Here is an 18,931-nt window from a genome sequence, read left to right on the forward strand (position 1 = left end):
GTGACCTATGAGAGAGATGCTGCACATATGCTGGTGTGATAACCAGGTAAGATTAACTTTTTAGTGCAGAAATATTGAGGTTTCTCCTACCGAGACACACAGTGTGCATTATTTTGAAATACATTTTGAAATAATTGATCCGAAGGGTATCTGTGGTTAAAAAGTCCTTCACCCATGCTATGTAAGGGATGTAACCATGGTAATACAGTATGTCTTTGCTGAAGAGCACACAGAAAGACGACTTTTGACCACACTATATTTTATCATTAACACAATAAAGCATCTGCCAAATGCATACATGTAAATGTATATACAGTATGTGGAAATTTACTTGTCATTTATTTCCCTTATAAGTAAGTAATAATCGTGAAGCGGAGTGGCCGTTACGGGTGTGCATCATTTTTCAATTATTCAACGGCCTGGAGTCAATTATTCTGCTTATACTACGGTTACCACACCTCAAGACATTGATCACATGACATATTTAAAGGGATTTGACAGCGCTGTTGTTGCCTCAGAAAATTGTCTGTCATGTTGTTTTTGTTAGTCCGTTATTACAGTTAACTATGCAAGTAATATGAAACTGTAATGCGGTCAAGAGAGCTGCCTGGAACTACGTTCGCCGTGCGTTTTCCAGAAAATAATTGCACACCTCAGAACGTTCATCAGCCAATAGGGCTGTAACGATTAATCGTGCAAATGCGCATTTTCTCAATGAATGAATTTGAATGAATTACGGTGAAATCCCGGCACATCCCAAAGCCAGGGGGCGCTCTCGTGCAGACGCTCCCTTTGTGCCACAGAAGAAGTAGCATTACAAACGCTATTCCAATGTCTATAGGAATATTTATATCGCTGTTCTTCAAATTGTTTCAGGTATTTTTATGATAATAAAGAATATTTTGAATGATATTGTTTAACAAGTGTTGCTTTTTAAATGCACGTTATAAACGACTTCGACTCCCTACTGACCAAATGCCATAGTACAAGCACAAGCTGTGCATAAACCGATCAGAATCGATTTCAGACAAGCATTTTTAATGGGACACGAGATTAATCGCCCTATCAGCCAATCAAATTCAAGCATTCAACTGACTTGTTGTATAATCAGAAATAAACTACTGTAAAAGGGACTCTGTTGTTATTGATCCTATGTGGAAATCTACCGGAAGTTGTGTCCACAAAAGCCATTTGTTTATGTTGTTGCTGCTAAAACCGTCTATACACTAGAAAATATAGATGGTAATGATGCTGCTGGGTCCCATGCAGGCCAAAATTCAAGTACTATTGATGTAAGAAGCTGAGATATAGACCGTCACCTGATTGCGCGTCTGGTCAGAACTTTACTTCCGGTTTCTGTTTTTTTAATGGTCTGACTAGTTGCTAAACTGAACTCTTAAAAAAAATGTTTTGGTTTTTATAGGTAATCTACGAGTTTTTTATTTTGCCTGTTATATAAATAGACTACTTTAAAAGGACTTTGTTGTTATTTATTCTTAGCAGAGTTTACCGGAAGTTACGTGATGACCACGGAAGCCACTTGTTTATGTTGTTACTGCTGAAACCATAAGTGAAGTGACAAATTTGCTAATGTATACACTGTACCATTTTATAATCTAAAGAACCTCTAAGCAACATTAAAAGAACCTTTTGTGAACAGATAGGTTCTTTGGATGTTAAAGGTTCTTTGTGGAACCATTTAGCCAAAAATGGTCCTTCAATTGCATCGCTGTGAGTGGGTCCAGGTGTAAGATTTCATTGATGCTTTTTCTTCATAATCATACATTTTTGTATGATTCACTTTAAATTTATACAAATTAGTCAATTTTAACCAAAATTTCTGTAAAATCAGGTAATTTTTGCTTTAACTGTACTCTGTACAAATTCCTTATTGCACTACTAATTTACAATTTGAATTAGCTAAGTTATTTCAATGTTATTTTTACAATTTATAGCAACTCCTCACTAGTCAAGAATGTTGAAATTTATTGTAATTTCAAATTGATTAAACTTATAAAAGTAAGTGGGACAAGGAATTTACGTGCATGTAAAGCAGCAGGTCACTATGGTTGTAAAAGCACAACCAGAACACAAGAAATAAATGTACTGTATATAAACTTAAGCCAGCCCGAGAAGTTTCCCTAGAGATATAAAAATATATTTCATATCAGCAACATGCATCTTTTTTAACATTGCAAAATCACTGATAAATCTGGAACCATTTTGAAAAATATGTATGAGCAAGAGAGTTCCTATCAACAACATGCTGAGCACAAATCTGCTCTCAACTCTTAATTCAGATTTCTTATCAAACATTTGTATTTCACAGGGCATCTTGAGTGAAGCTAAAATGCATGCAATTTCAAAAAGCTAAAAATTGATTGTATGTTTCTTTGAATGCATTTTTATTTTCTCTTTGAGCTTGTCATGACACACACTTGCGTAAAAAGTACTGCCCACATGACCTTCAGACACAGGAGATATTGTATCCCTGTCACACCGTCATACTGGCTCTCACAAAACAGTAAAATATATATTTACTTCAGTTTTAAAGTCCTTGGAAGTGCATCAAGACAAAGGAATAGCACAATTCTAAGAAGGTGAAGCAGTTTTCACATCCGTTCCATTATTGTGACATGTAGGCGGTCTAATGTTCTTTTGATGGATTGCTTTTAAGAGACCTTCAGAAACAGAATGAAAGTGTGTAAACTACATGAAGAGGTTCAACGCATGACACAGTGGTAACACACTACGGTAAATTCTTGACAAGTGAGTGAGGTGTGTAGTGACATTTATTGAACGTACAAGGACAACCCTTTAGCTGTTCCCGCCAAGTAATGCTGGACCTCACAAATGAATTCAGCTTGTTTTATTCCTGGAAAACTTTGGGAATACGTCTTGAATGAACTGATAAGAAAAGGAAATCTGATGGATTCTATATGTTACCAGGAAAGGTATTGAGCGTTCTCTTGCAGATGCAGTCAATAATGAGGTCATCCTCTCTCTCTCCAGTCATTCTGATCAGCAATCATGAACTCACAGCTCACAGGCTTACGTAATACTCTTAATTAACTCACTGGAAAATATGCAACTTTGCCCTTGTAAGGTCAATTCAATTCCCATGAAAAGTTTGATCAATGCACTTCTATATTTACTGGCAACATTTTGTTCAAAGTTAAATGAGTCTTTACAGAGTAAAACTAAAAAACAGCATCAAGCAAAACATTCTGGGAAACAAAAAAACAGAAAAAGGTTGATGATGATTTCTGGTTCCCAGAATGCTTTGCATGAGGCTGTTATTGTATAGTTTTATTCTGTAAAGATAAAGACTTGTTAATATTTAACATTTATTTAACTTTGAACAAACTCTTGCCAGTAAATAACATAAATTTAAATCTACGGTAAGTTACCGGCAACCCAGCTGCAATAACACTGTAATTTCTACGGATTTTTTTTACAGTGTAGGATATTCGTATGGAAACAGAGTGGTGTCTGGTAAGTATCAACTACAACATGATGAGACATGAGGTAAGTCAAGTGTGTGTGTGTGTGTGTGTGTGTGTGCAAACGTTAAATCAGAGTAAGAGTCGGATTCACTTAAAAATGACTTCGATTGATAAAAATGTAAAGATAACACTTATTTTTTTTAAAGTAGATCCAAATTGCATATACCTGTAACTTCTCAAGAACAACCTGAAACTACAGTAGCAGTTTCAACAGTTGCGGCTCGTGACTGCTCTTCCGAGGGGCGCAAATTCAAAATAAGTGTTTGCAGTGTCATGTGTGTTGCTTGTGTTTTCAAAATATGTGTTTGTTGCATCATGTGAACCATGTGCATCACATGTTTTGTTAAATTAAGTGCCTGCTGCACACGCGTCAAAACCGTTTATGATAAAAGAGACACGTTCACAAAATACACGCTAGACACTCCCTTAACAGTAAACTCTGATTACGCATGAGATTATGCGAGTATCTGGCAAACGCGAGCGTCTCTTTTATCATAAACCTTTTAGACGCATCTGCAGCAGGCACTTATTTTGACAAGACACGTGATGCACATAGAATTACTCAACGCGCAGAACACATTTTTTGAAATTACAAACCACACACATGATGGGCTACATTGTGACGAACTTCGCATTAAGCGCCCTCGAAAAATATGTCACCGGCCGCAACTGAGTTTCAAACATATCATATTCACTCTTTTATTGTGCCCTTTCTCACTTCTACCTGTAAAATGCACTGAAAACATTTTGGCACCCAATAAAACAATTCCACATAAAATATCAAAGTCTTTTGAGATGGACATTGTTAATATGGTTTAAAAAAACGGGCAGTTCTGGTACTTCATTCTGATTGGTTGAAACCCATTCTAAACTGTGATAAAATACCCTGGTAACCCTACGGTTCAGACTGCATTACATAGTTTAAGTATCACTGCGCCACTGTCCAAACGTACTGATTTATGAAAATAAACACCACAGTCTTTAATCATATTTTAAAAATTTAAAAAATTGCACAATTAATAGCGATATCCAGATAAATGTAAATAAACATTGTTGAGTTATCTCGTCAATTAAGAGGAAACACTTCTGTGAGGAGTTTTTAAGCCAATCCATATTTCCGTCATTATCCACGAGGTGGCGATTTTACACAACTTATGATAAACACTTAAGTATCCACAAAAACTCTGGCTGTTTCTCAATATGCGTTCTTCAGCGATCTTGCGTCCTTGTATTCTCGCTCTAAGTCATCATTAACCGTCGAAGTTCAATTCCAATTCTCAGGAACGCAAGTACAGAGGACGCATGAAAATACCTGGATGTGTTATTGATATCGATGCTGCATCGAGTGCACGCCCCAGAAGTCATTGCAGCAAAACAAGGTCAGGTCAGGTGAGCAACAGGAAGATCGCACACATCTCAATTTTCACAAGTGCGTTGCGTTCTGTGTTTTCACGACCTTCTGAGTTCGTTCTTCCAAGGTCGCCTGGCAAGACCGATCTCCACGAGAACGCAAGTCCACTCTTTGCATTCTTGGAATTGAGAAACAGCTTCTGTTTAAGTTTTGATCATGGCTTGAAATCTGATCTCTAACAAAAGTCCCTCACAAAAATGCAATTATCTCAGCTTTTTGCCCAAAATGTGAGAGTTGATAAAAAGAGAAAAAATTTGAAGGGTCTGTTATTTCACTTGATATATTGTATGTTTATTTAAAAAAATATTTTTTTTCTAGAAGGCATTAAACTTTGTGAAACTCATAAGAGATGCTGGCTGGCAACTTTTATAAAAACGCTGACAGGGAAAGAGTTAAGCATGCTTCCAAACAAATTTGATACAAATTTTAACAGTTGCACAATATAAATGTTAATGCATAAATGACTACGCTTCGTGTCGTGCCTAACAACGCCCCTTAGCTGTTATAAAATGCACTGGTAATCCACTGCTTCTTGGGGCTTATTGCTTTATTAACTTCTCATCTCTTTTCCTTGAGTAACCTTTAGTATTTAATTTTATTTGCTCACCAATAAAATCTGCACTACACTGGGATGCAGGGATCTTTCAGCATAGAGTAGTTTTCTGTGTTATTTGTACCCTAGAGCTGTGACTATACGAATCCATCACCTTTTCCTCTACTTGCTCTTGGGAAAAGTTGTCTTTTAAACGGACACAGCCTCAAATTCAGTTCGGCCCAGTGAGATCACATTCAAATACTATCAGAAAAACTGTTTTCAAGTGCTCTAAGCTTTTAGGATAGTGACATTGATTTTACTGTTGTGTTAAAAGACTGAGATTTCCAGGTTTCTTGTATTTACATATGGGTTTGGTGTGTACTTGTCCCCTACTAAAAGGGATTGTTCACCCAAAAAAGTCATCATTTACTCACGCTCGTGTTGTTACAAACCTGTATAAATTTGTTTGTTCTGATAAACACAATGGAATATATTTTGAGAAATGTTTGTAACCAAACCGTTTGTGAACCTCATTCACTTTCAATAGTAGGAAAAAAGAATACTATGGAAGTAAATGGGGCTCATGAACTGTTTGGTTACAAACATTTCTCAAAATATCTTCCATATCACGGATCACTGCTATGTAAAGGGAGGTTTGTCAGCCAACAACATTGTATACATTTTATTATACACATTTTACACAGTAAAACACCGTTTATTTATGTTGTTACTGAAACTGTCTTTAGACGGTTTCATCGGACGCACATGCGGTGACGCGATTATGAGCCTGATCCGAACTTTACTTCTGGCTTCTGTTTGTTTAATGGTCTGACTAGTTTGCTAAACTAAACTCTTGAACAAATACCTCATCGAAAATAACAAATGTTTTGGTTTTCTATAATCTATGTGTTGTTTATTTTGCTTGTTATATAAATAAACTACTTTAAAAGGACTTTGTTGTTATTTATTCTTAGCGGAGTTTACCGGAAGTTAAGTGTTGCAGTGTTGTTTTCGTCAACGATGACAATAATGAAATGATTTCGTTGACGCACCTTTTTTATGACGGTAACGCGACGATGACTACCTAAAAATGGCTCTAAGCTGACTAAAACATGACAAGACGCTTTCGAGTTTTCGTTGACGAGATGGAACGAAAATGGCGTTCACAATGCATGTCATTTCTCCCTATTTTGCATGAAATCTGTCTGTTTTTAGCTAAAAAGTAACAGCAATGCTGCCGCTTCCTTTCCTTGTTTTGGGTACGCCCACAACCCGGCTGCCGCCATGCCGCGGCTACTTTTTTTTTAATAAAATTGACTTAAACTTGACTAACGCCCCATTCAGACAGCCAGCGACCAACAGTAGCAAAGCGACACAATCTCATTCATTTTAATGGAAACCAGGCTTGTGCACAATTCAGAATTCCAATTCATGAATTTGAATTTGAATTGAATTGACTCCGCCCTAAAGGAAGTTGAATTTGAATGACAGGAAGTGGAATTAAATTCATGGCAATTCAAAGAAATTCCACAGTCACACAACAGAAATAACCTCACATACATTCAGTGTTAGGAAAGTTACTTTGGAAAATTGTTTGGCAACTATTTAAAATAAAGGTTAAAGTAAAGCATTCTGGGAAATGAAGTCATGTTCCATTGTGTTCCATAAAATTACAATTACAAAAAAATCGAACTTAATTATTTGTTATGTGACTAGAGTTTTTAACATTCATTCCTGAGGGAAAACATTTCCTGTTAATTTTATCTGTACAAGTAGTTCAAACTTATTTAATTTATAGAATATGTAATGCAACCATATTTGACATATACTGAAAGCTTCATTTTTAACACTTTACTTACTGTATAATATGTATATGAATTTCTTTGAATTTCTATTGAATTGCAATTCTGCTTCTTTTAATTCAAATTCGAATTGTAATTCTAAATCCTGTTTTTGACATTAATTCAAATTCAATTCAAATTCAAGAATTGAATTGGAATGAAGGAGTCATTCTCAATTCAAATCTGAATTGTGCACAAGCCTGATGGAAACAGGGCAACTTCTGGCGGCATGAGCGAAAGTGACCGTTGGCGACCGTATGAAAAGTTAAGAAAAGTTTAACTTTATGCAAAAGTCGAGCGAATTTCAGGAGCGACTACCAATGAGAACGAAGCAGTGGAGTTCACGTCATACTTCTCTTGTCAGTTACTATCGTGGATGTTACTTATTTGTTTATGACAAGTAGATTTAGAAATGCCTCATTGAAAGAGACGGGTGACACACAGTGATAACATCGTTGTCTGTCTGAATGCGGCTTGAAACCTTTTTGTGTTTTCATCAACTAAAACTATCAAGTTTATAAGTGACTAAAATGTGACTAAAACTAAAAAGCATTTTCATCCAAAAGACTAAGACTAAATCTAAAAGGACTGCCAAAAACAACACTGATGTGTTGACCACAAAAGCCACTTGTTTATGTTGTTACTGCTGAAACCATCTATACACCACTGCTAATATGTATATTACATTGCATTTCTATTAAAAGATCCTTTTAAAAGTTACACAATGCAACTTTAACAAATACATAATGTTTTGGAATTTAGCTTTTTTGGACCAAAAAAAATCTCTTTCTCAACATTTTACAAGCCAGTATGACAAGGTTATAACTGTTGCTAGGCAACACAATTGCATTGCACTCATGGAAAGCTTTAATGTAATGAATATTGTTGCTTAGGACTCAGATATGCACTTCATTATCAACACCAGACCAATATCCTAAAAGCAATGACAGTTAGAGCATGATGTGCGGCGTTTTAATGTTTTCTCAACCATCATCGTGTCCTGAGTAACAGGGACAGCCATGGGAAAATTAATGAATTTCCACTGAACTCTCTGCGTGTCTCTGGAAACTGATTAACATAAATTAATCCAAGTTTACCTAAATAGAGTTCATGGACTGTAGCGATAAAACAGATTTATTGTGTACATCACTATGATTGATGTCAGATACAGTTTATATATAAAAAGAGGTGTGGATTTTTATAAAAATCTCATAAACACAATATATTGTTTCCATTGAAGCATACAAGACGCTTTTCTGATACATCCTCAAATCATGCTGGGTTAACATTGATCTTCAGGTTATGCATTAGCACAAGCTTTATTACTGTCATTGAAGAAAAATGGAGTGTATCAAATATAGTTTTTCAAAATGATAAAGCTGTAAACACTGTAATAAATGCATGAAGAAAAAGTGAAACAATAGCATTTTTACAGTACAATTGGACTCTTACTTAAGAAGTTAACTTAAAAAAATAAACCCCACAAAGTAGTTAAGTATGTACAGTACTCATTCTGTTTTACTTTGCAGTAAAGTTTTAAAGGGGACATTCCAGAAGACGTTTTTAAGATATTAAATAAATCTTTGATGTCCCCAGAGTACATATGTGAAGTTTTAGCTCAAAATACCATATAGGTAATTTATTGTGGCATGTTAAAATAGGCAATTTATGGGGCTGAGCAAAAATGCACCGTTTTTGTGTGTATCCCTTTAAATCCAAACGAGCTGCTCAGGTGGGCGGAGTCTCAAGCGCTCCCGCTGCAGAGCTGACAGAACCTCGCGGGAGATGCTCTCACGAAAGAAGTTTGTGAGCGATGTTAAGCATTATAAATATGAACAAGTTTAAAAAGTCAATTATCTGTTTTATGCATACTAAATACATGTTTATCAGCAGATGGGGAACAGTGTGGAATAAAAATAAAGACTTAAGGTCTCATGTTGCCCTTGTTTTAAACAGGCATAATGAGTTTCAGCATGTTACAATAAAATACACGTCCACAAACACTCAGAAGTTTGCTTTTTGACCAGACTACACAAGCACATTTAAATGATCTGTAATAAAACAACACGTTTAATGCTTAAACTTTAGAGAAACAGATCAAATGACATGTTTAAGTTTATTGTGCACACATATTGAACACATTCGCGTTTCTGTCAGTCTCTCATCTATTTTGTAACTCCTCATTCATTTGAAACTTCAGAGAAACATTAAACAACATATTTACTTATTGTGTATGATAGTGAATACGCGTTGTTCACTCACTCTGTCTCGTGCAGTGCATTAATCCTCGTTTTCATTCATATAAACTTCAGAGAAACATATTAAACAACATAACTTACTTGAAAGCGAACCGTCGCGTTGCTCTCTCTCTCTCGTTCGTTCGCTCACTCGCTCTCTCTCTCTTGCACTAAGGTAACGTTAATCCTTTAGAACGTTAATTCAATCTTTAGAAAGATTATTAAAACTACAAGTTATAAGATTGTAGGCTCCTGTTTGTGTTTGATGGAATACAAACGCGTCGTGCTGTCAGTCATTCTTTCTCTCTGTCTATCGCACTCGTGAGGCCGTTCATGGTTGGATAGCGCAGTTGCAGGGGCGGTATCATTATAATTGGAGCCCTTACCTACGTCATGGGGGGAGCGAAATCCGCATGACCTATTTATTCACATGCTTGCAGAGAGAACCTTACCAAAACAAAGTTACAGGGTTGCTATTTTTCATGTTTTCTGGGTTGGTAGAAGCACTGGGGACCCGATTATAGCACTTAAACATGGAAAAAGTCTGATTTTCATGGAATGTCCCCTTTAAGACCTCAAAACATGAGCTTAACTGTGACTCAGCACATAAACTATCAAACTGACCAAAGGTGAAGCCTGTGGGGTTTTCTGACAACATGCAGAGAAACAGTCATGTGGGTGCCACATTTAGCAACGCAACCCCGTCTGCCCCGGTGTCTTCAGAATCAACACTGTTGTGTGATACAAACAAACATTCATACATAATGAAATGCTCAAATAACTAGTGGGCCAAACAAGTCACGATTCACAGGCAGTCAGAGAGATGGTAAGAATAACCCTCAGTTTCTATTTCTCTCTTCCTCTCGTGTCGGGGTTATTTTTAGCAAGGCAAGACGCTTCTTATTGACGTAGATAGCTCGAGCGGTTGCAGCCGGGTGCACGTGAGCCGGCGGCACATGTATGGATGAGGATGAGAGAGGAAAGAAAATCACATCTGATTCACCAACGTGAACATCACCACTCAGTACTGAACAACTATTACTGCTTTTGCAAGCTATTCATGTCCACCATTCATAAAAAAGCCAACCATACATAGTTACAGTATATATCAATGTATATTAAATATACATTTATGCAGCAACTAAGAAAACAAAACCTAAGGTTTTGTCAGAAGAGACCAGAAAGAGAAAACGGGAGATTGATAGAATAGAAGGAAAGACGAGGATCAATATTGGGCCAGCGTTCGTTCGCTGGCGTGAACTAAGTTAGAGGAGGGGTTCCTGACCGATGCTGACTTGGCCGTCATGCTTTTGGACTAGTAAGTAATGTTATATTGTGTGCATATGTTGCATATATAGCTGTCTGGCGCCCAAATACTAAATTTTTGTTTTTTTTCTGTGGCATCGTGGTTGTGTCACAGACCTACGACACGGGCGACCCCGGTTCAATTCCTCTTTAAGGCAATATTTGTTTTTATATAAACTTTAATCAAGCGACCAGCATCACAACTGGCTTGTAAACGTGAGCTATTTTGGCATTTGAAAAAAAATAAAACTCATTAAATTATATTCATATGACATGCTGGTAGGACTGGTGTGACCTTAAGAGTTGTCTTCTTTTCCTTTGCGGCTCTTATGGCCTCTAGGGGCGCTAGACGTGAAAAATACATGTCTAGTGCCCCCTAGTGGCCAAAATGTGCCTTTAAGTGATGAGATGCTGTAACTTATAAATACAGGTTGAAAGTGCGGTCAAAATTTTAAATAGTGAATTAAATGAAATTAAAATGATTAGAAAAGTAAATTTGATTACTTTTGATTAAACGGACAAGGAGATCAGTGAGTACATAACCCTTAACTATGGGTGTCCATAGTTGCAACACGCATTTAGAAAAGTGAGGTGCTAGAGAGCACAATTCGTAATTTCATCACTAGATGGGGGAAAATCCTACTTATTGTCCCTTTAAGTAATGCTTTTTGAAACACTAACGGTGCTGTCCAAGTGCTGAAACGTTTCGGCTCTCCACACGTTTATGAATTCTTTATCCCCTGTTTGTTACAAATAAAGTATTTTAGAGTACAAAGCTTTTCTTGCACATTTGTAAATTATTCTTTAAGATTACACTCATCATGTAGGCTATACAAACATTTCCATGACTGAAAGAAAACAACTTTTAAAAACATCAATACAACTAAAAACATCACATTAATCTTAAACTGGTGGTCTAAAATAGTCTTTAAAATGGATGGGAGATGAGACTTTCATTGGTTTATTGCACGCTACGCCAAAAACACACCCATTACTCATTAGGAGAATAGGAACAACCCTTTTAGACTGTGTGCTAGGCGCACAAACCATTTTTCATGTCCTTAAATTGGCAATAGTGGATTCAGACACTTTTTTTAGACTATGTGCTTAGATTGTTAAAATAGGGCCTATTTGAACATCTGGACATGATGGCCACAGTCAATTAATCCGCTTTACATTTTCTTTAAAGAATTATGTAACTAATACTACCTTTACATACTGTATGGAGACATTATGTAGTTACGTATTTGTGGCCATGTTTGTGAAATCCATGCTAAACTCACATGATCCATTTTTATGATTAATAACATCAAAGTTTGATTTCAGTGATTGATTTCATGAGCTTAGTCAGTTATGACGATTATATTTTCACTGAATGTTCATTATGTAGAATGATTTTATGTAGAAAACAGTAAATCACAAGAAAAAAATACTTTAGCTAGGTTTTCACGGACTGTCACATTTAATTTAAATCTTTTTAAATCACAATTATCTTACAAGATGTACACATTTTGATGACTTGCCTTACTCTCTTTCAATCATTTGTGATAACTTGCCTGTATAAAGTCATTTTAAGCCATGTATTATTACAGTAATCCCAAACTGATTTGGATCTAGTTTAGACCTAAGCCCTTATGTCAATCACAGATGTTTTCTGTTTGATAACAATTGTGTTTTATACTCAAAAATACTTAAAATTCTCCTTTCGTCTATCTAGTAAAACACAATAACAAACAGTAATTTCTATGTGCAGTTTGGATAAATTAATTTCCCTCTGGCAACTTCAGAAAGAGCATCTCAGAACAGCACCACACCACACACAAAGAATGAAAAGCAATACTCCTGTGCCACATTCACAAATACGGTTTAAAACACAAAAGATCATTTGTGGTTTGCAAAACATTTTCTATCACTGTTAAAATGAACTAAAAGAAACCAAATTTACAATTATTTCAAGAATGAAAAGAACTAAGCACTTCTGCACACAAAAAGAAAGCATTCCCAGATTTTCAAGTATTCTTTTATCTTTTATTGGTACTGTAACAATTTCCAGAAGGACACTACAAAACAAAAGATCCACTGTCCTTCACTGTGCATATGTCGTCATGAAACAGGATTTCTCAAAACATCATTTCAGAAACGACTTAAACGTGGTAAGTTATGTGTAAAAAGGAAATACACAACATAAATGTTTAGACAACCATCCATACTGACACCTTGTGGAGGAAACTGACATTCTGCCAAACCAGACTTTTTGTATCCTTTCCCTTTAAACTACTACTGAGACATACTTTTGTTCTAGTAGGCCTAAAGGTATATACTGTGGGCAGCAACCATACAGTGAAGTTGTTAGTGCAGCACATGACAAGGCTACAGTGAAACATAATAAAAGTCCCAGGAGTATTTTGGTTTGTGTTTATGTTATGCCTATAAAGAAATTGCAAATTTCACTTTTGAATTCTTCTTAAAAATGGACCAGACGACCCATCCTGCATTACACAGATTTCTGTACAATCAAATACTTTCATGTTTTTTAAGAAGGATGAGCCCTTCAAAATGTTCCTAAATATAAAGTGTCCTGTGTGAACAACCTAACCCATGTAAAACTGATCCGACAGCATGCAGGATGACAAAACTCGATGAAAAAAACTCTACATACAGTATCCTGTAGGCCCTAAAGCTTTGAAGGTGAAGAAGACGACTTATAAGACGACTACTGTATACTGTAGGGAAGAATCCCAGCCATAGCAATGAGCTGTTACACTCAATCTGTAACTTCTTCATACTTCTTCAAGGTACTTGTGGGTAAATGTACGTAGCAGTTGAATAAGTGGTAAGTCGATGAGAAATGAACCTATGCTGTCAGAAGAAACAGTGAATAAAGGACCATAACTGTTACTGGGGAGGTAGAGTACCCTTTCAAAAATACACCTTTGCATATAAAGAGTACCATATATACGCATATCTGTACCTAAATGCAACATATTAGGACATTTTATAGGGTACTGCCCCAGCGACAGACATTTTTGACAATTTTTATCGACAGTGTATTTAGTATAGAGAAATACACTTTTATACATTACCTTCTTGTGTGGTTTGTTCATCTCTTCTTATTACAAAGCTCTTTGGAATGCTTGATTCTGATTGGCCAGTCGCAACATTTGCAGGTTTGTTATTCCCAGATATTTCATTATCAATATTTAGGGTTCCCACACCTTAATTCACTTCAAATTCAAGGACCTTTCAAGAACTTTCCAGGTCCAATACCCTCAAATTCAAGGGCTAAATGTGGGGACACATTTCAAGTGAGAGCAAGGTTACATCTTGTTACATTTTAAGATACATTGTTACAGTTCCCTTTCGAGGGAACTCGCGCTGCGTCACTGCTGGACACTTTGAGGACGCCTCCAGGGGTAAGTACGTCTGAATGTGTATATCAAATTCAGTTAATGGTGAGGCTTAACGACAAAGACCGACTGACACAGGAGCCAGGAAGTATATCGCTATCTAGAATATTGCCAAAGACGGCGTTACAGGGACGCAGGAAGTATATGGCAAGGGAGACGCAGCGTCTCGTTCCTTTCGCAGGGAACAACAGTTACGTACATAACCCGAGACGTTTTCATGTGTCAAACACAACTATGCAAAAAAGCATTTTGGTAGGAATCAACATTCGTATCCAGAAGATATAAGCATTTAAAGTGAACAGTTTAGCATGTGTGCTTAAAAAGTCTAGAATTTTTATGATGTTATCCAACACTACACAGGGAATAATATGGATTTTTTATTTTAGAAAACTTTTTGCATAAAATAGATTCAAACACTTTCAATGACCTGTATCTATGTATGTATATTTTCAAAAACTTCCCAAGGCCTTGAATTCCCCCTCCCCCAAATAAAAAAACTTTCAAGGACCCATATAGGAACCCTGAATATTGCCCAGTTTGGCAAGATAAGAAATTCAAAAATCTTCTTTAAAAACTTGTTTTAAAAGCACGCATCGGGTTTATTTCAATGCACATAGTGTATTTATGTTAATTTTATACAATAAAAAATTACATTTGCACTATTTTTATGAACGTTAAGACTGAATGTGAATGGACCTGAAAATGTCAAATGGTGTAATCGCCAATTGCACCAAAGAATGAGAATTATTAAATATTTTATCCACATTGATGGCATGTAAGCGTAATCATAATAATAATAATTTTAAAATATCAATTTATTAGTTATTTCTAAATGTAAATTTTAATGTGTTTTTGTAATATTTGTCCTGACATATGCTAACAACAGCTGTTTTCTAAATAATCTTTGACAAATGATGTAAAAATGTATGTAAAAAATCATTTTACACTAAAAAACATTTTTCATTCAATTTACTTATTTTTTTTTTAAGGTAAGTGGTTGCAATCAATTTATTTAAGCTATATTTAAACAAAAAAATTGTAAAATAAAATACAATAAAAAAAAATTTTGTTTAAATGTAGCTAAAAATAAATTGATTGCAACCACTTACCTTAAAAAAATTGAGTACATTGAATGAATAATTTTTTTCAGTGTACACTAAACTAGATGATATATTTTATTCCCCATTTTAAAAAAAATACTAGTTACACCAATTGACACAGACCGGTTACACCACATTGACATTTTTGCAATTATCCCCCAAATATTCTGTCAAAATGAAGTAAAACCAGAAATTTTAGACTTGATCCTCAAAAGTAATCTGCAAATGTATTAATTTATTTTGAAATTTTAACCCTTTTACATTTAATTGAACCATAGGGACACAAAATAATTAACGTCACGTCATTGACTCATTTAACATTCCTTACCTTACTTATGAAGCAAACAGCTGTGTAATAAAGTACAGGCAGCTTGTTGTTATTGCGAAATGTTATCGCGGAATATCGCTTCGTGTCGGTCCTGATCACACTGTCAGTGCTTATTTCTGCGATAACAACCAGCTGCCTATGCATTATCCCTTACAAAAAGTACTCAGTATAATGCTATTTGATTCTTACATACAGTAGAAGGCAAATTTTTTCACTTCCTATTTAAAAAAAAAACACATAGACACAGAGTGCAGGCGTTTGTGCAGCGCCCCTGCTGGAGTGCATTGGTAATAACTTTATTGCAAAAATACAAGTTCACTCAACCTCAAGCATTTACAAACGAGTCCCGATATTGAAAAGCATTGAAATGCCATTTCGTCTTTGAGAAATCTATCTCCACCGGCTATAACTCGCATTCAAGGCTGTTAACTGTAATCAGCAGGAAAACATTTTCTTCAGTATATAGGAAAAAAGAAGAAAAAATATTAGATTTTTGTCCCAGTCTGATTCTTTGCTGGTAGTTCGAGGAGAGAGCATTTTGCATAGCATACTCGTATACACCACCTTTGCTACATTCTGACACATCCTTCAAATGAAAAAAAAACGCAAAAGCGAAAATGACCTACGAAGTAGTAAAAAAAGCAAATATCTTTGTGTTAGAGCCAATCTTTGGTTAAGACGATGTTAAATAGGATCTTGGAACTGTTTTAGGTCAGTCATTTAGGTCAAACTAACACATATCACACCACATTATGATTAGTATGGATACTGCAGTAATCATACTATATTGTGATATGAGATCAGTATCAGATCTTTATTAGTACATCTTATCACATTTATTTAAATACTATCATGTTCAAGGCCCCACATATTGTCCAAATACACTGTAGTGAATAAGCTTCGTGCTAAAGTAGCAAAGCTTTTAGGGCCAAAACATTCTTCAGCTGTGTTGCTTTAAATCATGTAGATTCTACAAACAACAAATGAGATGATTTCCATCTTACAGGCCTAAAGTGCCATCCTGTCCCTTATAGCTATGACTTCAGTGTCACTTCAAGTTTTTTAAAAAACAAAACAATTAAAAGGAAGCTTAACTTGGCATATCTCCCTGTATAAACGGGAGAACGGTCAATGGAATTAAAATAGCGTTTTTTCTCCAGCTTTACACTTCTGAAGTGTACTATACTTCTCTTAATGCAGATAATAATTAATTAACATTCCATAACGTCAAAGTTTCACCATTCCTCTGTATATTTCTTATGATTTTCTAGTTTTAACAATAAATTCTGATCGTAATGTGTACAGTCTTTGCCTGTAACCGGAGACACAAAACAGCTGTGCGCTACAGGAAATGCCCGTATCAGAAATAGGAGGAAAAGATTACAAGAGATCAGTTTTGTCTGCTCTCCATACCAGGGTTGCAGATTTACATGCCAGCTTTGAGAAAAAGCACCAGAGCGGAGAGATGACATCATACAAAACATCTCTCATCTCTTTGCAGGTGTACGTTTTTCACATCTGCAGGTACCATCCAAAACAAGTTAGGAAAAGACGCTCAGCAGTTTTCAACAGTCGCTTGCTGAGGATTTGCATCAGTGAGACGAAGAATAAGTGTCCTTGCCGATAGGTGACGAAGGGGCGGGCAGGTTTAAACAAGGCCCCCCTCTCCCCACACACGCCAGACAAACACAAATACACATGCATACGCACACACACGCATACACATGAATGTTTCCCATTAAAAAGCATTTAATTAAGTGCTCTGGGTTGATTGGCTCACTGCGGGGGTCTTAATCTGAGCCCCACGCTTCTAACATTGCATGCTGCAGGGCTGACCATACAGGTAGGTTAGTCACACACACACACACACACACACATTGTAGACCCAAAAGCATCACACCATCCATCCCATTGTTGTACACACCTCACAAAAAAGAAAAATGGGTTATCCTATCTCTTTCCGACATGCGGTGGATTGAGTGTTTTGCATGATAGGAAAAGCGCACGGTAACGGAAGAAAAATTGCCCCGGGAATAATACCGAATGCGGGGTGACTGAAGCTGTGTCAGGTCTGGATCAGGCTCATGCTCCTTCCAGCCCTCCAAGATGCGGTGAAGAGCATGGGATTGAGTGTGCAGAAAGGGTATTCTGGGAAAACGTCCAGGGCTGAAGTACCACGTGTCTTCTACTTGTGTCCAAAGCCAATTAAGCATTGAAGGTCGGTCCAGTGGTTTGGATGTGAACTCAATGTTGGACTGTAGTGCTGCCCACAGGAGAGAGCTTAACGCCGGTCAAACACAGCCAGAAACTCGGAGAACCTTTGGGGATGTCCTGCAGTGGGGTAGGAATAGGGATCCGGACCAATCAAAGAGAAAACAACCAGTTAACAACAGGATACACACTGTTTAGTGGCACATGGACTAGACCAAAGCTATAAGGCAGGAGCATGAATACAAAGTGGAAGGTGTACTGTAAATCAATGCCCCACTGAATGGAGAAGATGTAGAAGGTCGGCGAAGTGGAAAATGAGAGTGAGTATTACCTGGGGCCTCTCCACAAGAGCCCAGGCTGATGGGAAATGGATGAAGATGATGGAAGGAGATGAAGACAGCTGGGTTGAAGCACATGAAGCTCTGACGGACAGCGCAGACAACTAGGTGGGTACACAGAGCACTGATATGATGTAACCCAGGCATCGCCCAACTTTATGCTCATGGCACGGACACACATATACATTTATATGCACAAAGCAGAGTAAGTCCATTCAGTCACAAACAGCAGATGATAAATAAAGTGGGGAAAGTCAAAGAGAGGATAAGATGAGGAATTTAATCACACAAACATGCCAAAAGTTAACCTTAGCGTTATCAGAATCAGGGGTCTTATTTATAAAATGCACGTATGTGGGCAATTTAATGATATTGCCTCTATAATTTAAATATTCCTATTGTTTAATTTAAATATTCCTATTGTTGTTTTTTTAATTAGCATGAATAACATTTTAACATGCACCTTACATTACGTTAGAGTAAAGTGTCTGCCAAATGCAAGTCAAGTAAAGTCAAGTCATATATATATATGAAGAGTTTGGTTCCAAAACGCAATAAATCCATTTTGACAAATTTTGGTAAAAACGTGTTTTCTATACCAAGAAAGTGACAAGATGAAAACCACTATTTTCTGTTACAAACTTTCACACAGCATCTTTAGGTTATAAAAACATAAAAAATTCAAATCCATAACTTGATTTTCAAAGATTTA

General features: G+C 36.4%; 1 protein-coding gene across 1 annotated transcript in view; it reads right to left on the reverse strand.

Moving 5' to 3' along the window:
• usp54b (ubiquitin specific peptidase 54b) overlaps nucleotides 1–18,931 on the reverse strand; it is a 205,227-nt gene that overhangs the window by 50,080 nt on the left and 136,216 nt on the right. The gene's annotated exons all lie outside the window — the stretch shown is intronic.

The sequence above is a fragment of the Misgurnus anguillicaudatus genome, chromosome 4 (assembly GCF_027580225.2).
Source record: "Misgurnus anguillicaudatus chromosome 4, ASM2758022v2, whole genome shotgun sequence".
In the NCBI taxonomy this organism is placed as follows: Eukaryota; Metazoa; Chordata; class Actinopteri; order Cypriniformes; family Cobitidae; genus Misgurnus; species Misgurnus anguillicaudatus.